Source organism: Gavialis gangeticus, unplaced genomic scaffold (genome assembly GCF_001723915.1).
Source record: "Gavialis gangeticus isolate Ggan-Ray unplaced genomic scaffold, GavGan_comp1, whole genome shotgun sequence".
NCBI classification, from domain to species: domain Eukaryota; kingdom Metazoa; phylum Chordata; order Crocodylia; family Gavialidae; genus Gavialis; species Gavialis gangeticus.
Window position 1 is genome coordinate 7,815,886 of NW_017729017.1, and position 4,186 is coordinate 7,820,071.

Genomic DNA, 4,186 nt, shown 5'->3' on the forward strand with positions numbered 1-4,186 from the left:
CCACGCATGACTTAAAAACAACAGGAGATGGAAAATCCTCCACTTTATTTGGGATTATTTGCCCAGAATTAACCATTTGCCAATTAACCACTGCTAAAGGATTGCATCTAATTTCCAGTTTGAATGTGTCTGGTTTCATCTTTGAACCCTTGTTTTTTGTTCAATTCTTTTCCATTAAAAGAAAAAGCCCTTGGTACCTGTTTTCTGCTTGTGAAAGCATTTATACATTGTAATCAGGTCACAGGTTAATATTGTTTAAGAAAAACTAAAGAGATGGGATTCTTTAAGCCTCTCACTGCAGGATGTTTTCTCCCATCCTTGAATGTTTTTATGGCTCTCTTCTGCATTCTTTCCAATTTTCCAATAGCTTTTTGAAATGTGGCCACCGAAATATACAGAGTATCTCAACAGGAGTCTCATCAGCACAAAATAAAGAGAAGCAAAACCACCTCCATGCTGCTACTTATTATATCATTTATGCATCCAAGGATTCCATTATCTGTTTTTGCCAGAACATCATGCTAGGAGCTCTTGTTCAGTTGTTCGACCATTATGATCCCCAAATCCCGTCCAGATCTAGCTCTCTCCAGGACACAATCCCCTATTCTGCAGGACTAACCTGCATTACTTATTTCTAAATGCAGAACTCTGTATCTCTGGTAGTGTGAAAATTCATGGGCTCTGTGCATGAAGCAATCAATAACATTCTGCATGACTGTCCTGTTCTCATTATTTGTCACTGTGCAATTCTTTGTCATCCACAAATGAGACCAGAAATGTTTAACGCATATACTTCCAGATCACTGTTGAAAATGTTTACTAGCATCAGGCCTATGACCAGTTACTAACATCCATAGAAACATTATTATTCAGTGATGGCTATCCACTGACAAGCACTTTTTAAGTAGTTGAGTCAGTTGGCTAGTTTGTTAATTATGCATCTAGTTCTAGATAATCTTTTTTAAAAATGTGAATGTTATACAGTACTATTCATAATGTCTTACAAAAGTCCAATAAATGCATTATATCTGTGTAGTTACTGTGTGGCAACCAAATTTGTAAATTCCTCAAGGAATGCAATCACTTTTGCTTGACAATGCCTATTTTACATAAAACGGTTGCCTATTATCAATTATTTCCATCCTTAAATTCTTTTTTAAAGCTGAAGCTTATGGAAATCAACTTTTCCATTTTTTAGACAAGAACTGATGCCAAACTAACTGGCATGTAGATACCCTGTTCATTCTAGTTGCTCTTTTTTCTTTATTGGGAAAATATTACTTGTCTTCCAGTTTTGAACAATTTCCCTTAGCTTCCAAAGTTTATTAAACATTAACATCAGTATGCCAAAAATCTCTCATCCAAGCTTTTTAAGATTATTTTGGGTAAGTTACCCAGCCCTTATTTTAAAATGTGTGCATCCAGTAATAATAGACCAATGCAAGATAGTCAACTAGGAGAGATCACAGAGCCAAATCACATACTGTACTGTTAGGTTCTCCCAACAACTTCAGAACATCAGTAAGCAAAACTGATAAAAACACATTGCATCTGTTCCCTGAGGGAGAAGTGCCACCACAGAAGCAGCTAATCTGGTCTGAATCCAGTCAGTTCCGTATATGAATTAGATAGAAAATTGCCTAACAGCAAGAAATATTAGTCTGTTACAATGCAGACTGCATAGGTCTTCACAGACACTACATGGAGAAAAAGAAAACCTTCTTCATCTCCATCACAACCAAGAAATGAAACTTCAAATTCTTTGTGTCATGACTGATCACCTTTGGAGTGTGACTTCCATCACTGCACTTTAGCCTGCTCCCTTCATGCTTCATCTGTCGCAGACCATCTGAATACCAAGGTGACCTGTGAAGATAATACAGAGAGAGGAGGCATTTAGGAGCCACTGTGTTGATAGTTGAGGACAAAATGTAACCATACTGTCCTCTCAGGCTATCAACAGAGTGGTCCATCAACTATGCTATAAAATATTATTTCTAAAATTGCCAGGACAAAAGATGATCCTCAGCATCATATAAGAGGAGATGATGATCTGACCATTAACAAAAGTCGTCCCCTTATTCTCTCTATATTCAATCCTAGAGCAAAATATAGATCTGGAGTACAGCCAATCAGAAATTTTTCAACAAAAAAGTTTTGGAATTTAGTTTTTTCATCAGAAAGTGCCAATTCAACAACAAAAATATTTTAAGAAATTTGTCAGTTCTGGTGGGAAGGGTTTCTTAGCTCTAAGGAGAAAGGGAAGGAGAGGGCATGTCTACACTACTGTGAACAATGCAATGTAGAGCTACTCAAGCTAGCTTTAAGTGGCTTATCTCAGATACTGGATGCAATCTAACCCAAACAGCATGGAGCTCAACTTCACATTAGGGTAAATTAGAACAAGGTGAGCTGCCATGTCTATACTGTTTCCAGTACCTAAGTTAATTTGCATGCTGTTACCTTATTCATCTTTACTCTTACTACAGCTTGTAGTGCAGAGATACCAGTAATATATGCCGTTCCCAGAATAGCCACAGCCTTCTGGTCAGGGCTTTCATGGTAACTACCGATCTGTAGAGTATGCTAGAGTGAGTTTCTTAAGCTTGCTGTTTCTTTTGTCTAAAAAAATTAAATATTCATTGCATCAGAAAGATTCTATAGCTCATCAGTTAGCCCAGCTTAGGTAATGGGAGACCTGAGTTGAGGCTGTTGCTCTTATGAATGTCAATTATTTATTAAAATTGGAATAGTTCCAGGAGGAAACATGGTAGCCAAGCCACTAATCCTAATGATCAAGGGACTTGTCTGAGATCTGGAAGACCTGTTTTCAAATTTTTGGTCAGAAGAAGGCAAAGGAAGCGCTTGACCATGAAATAGCCATGTCTGAGGCAAGTGCTCTGCTTTTAATGGCTGTCTGTTTTATATTTTTCCAGTGAAAAACTTTGAAAGATCTTAAGTGCATCCCGCTGTAGAACAGGAAATGTTTCAAAATCTCAAATAACTTTGCAGGATGGTAAAACTGTTTCCCGTCCACCTCTAATCCAAAGTGTGGTCAGACATATGTATGGAACCCAATATCAATTATTTGGTGTCGGAAGCAGACTGGCTAAGTTCACTGATGACACCAAATTATGGGGAAGTGTGGTCACTAGAGGATAGGCTGGTGATTCAGGCCAAACTTGACAGGCTCGCAAGGTGCACAGATCAAAACCTGATGGCATTCAACACGGAGAAATGCAAGGTGCTCCACCTTGGGAGAAATAACCAGCATCATACTTACAGGTTTGGCAGCGCTACACTTGCTAGCACCACAACTGAAAGAGACTTGGGGGTTATGATTGACCACAAGGTGAACATGAGCCACCAAGGCGATGCCGCAGCTGGCAAAGCAAACAAAACTCTGACTTGCATTTACCGATGCATCTCAAGCAAGACCCAGGAAGTCATCCTGCTTTATACAGCCATGGTGAGGCTGCAGCTGGAATACAGCATCTAATTCTGAGCTCTGCAATTTAGAAAGGATGTAGAGAAGCTTGAAAGAGTCCAGAGGAAAGCCACATGCATGATTAGAGGAAAAGAGAGCAGCCCTTATGAGGAGAGGCTGAGAGCTATGGGACTCTTCAGCTTGGAAAAGCGTAGGCTCAGGGCTGACTTGGTGACAGCCTGTAAGTACATAAGAGGTGTGCATCAGAAACTAGGAGAATGTCTGTTCACCGGAGTGCCCCAGAGGAAGAGAAAGTCCTATGGTTACAAACTCCTGCAAGACTGTTTTAGGGTCGACATAAGGAAAACCTTCTTTTCTGTCTGAGATCCCAGGGCCTGGAATAGACATACAGACAATTAAAAAGCACATTCAAATGAGGAAAACTGTGCTCAAAGGCAAACTGGATCTAATGTGCAGCTGAGAGCTCCAACTGCCAATTTTATTAGAATTCAAAACTGGAAATGTAGATGTTATCAAGCTAGAGGTTTTGGCAACTGGGTTGAAGTATTTAATGGTTTTTGGAACCATTAAAGGTGGCTTGGAATTATAGAATAAGCACACTAATTGAACATTTCTTATAAGTCACAGTAATAATATTTCAGGGTCACCTCTAACTTTCACAGTGTTTGTCATTGAGACAAGGCAATTCACATCTAGTATTGTCCCAGAGAAATAACATTGTTTCAGTTTGCTTAATCT

General features: G+C 39.1%; 1 protein-coding gene across 2 annotated transcripts in view; it reads right to left on the reverse strand.

Annotated features, from left to right (window-relative positions):
- Window positions 1-4,186, reverse strand: part of MMP24 (matrix metallopeptidase 24) — a 69,406-nt gene that overhangs the window by 25,006 nt on the left and 40,214 nt on the right. Inside the window, exon 2 of one of the 2 annotated variants that reach the window (XM_019513089.1) lies at window positions 1,782-1,866. The exons of the other annotated variant lie outside the window; for it this stretch is intronic. The gene's annotated coding sequence lies outside the window, so the exon portion shown is untranslated. The remainder of the gene's footprint in view (window positions 1-1,781; window positions 1,867-4,186) is intronic. 2 annotated transcript variants of the gene reach the window in all.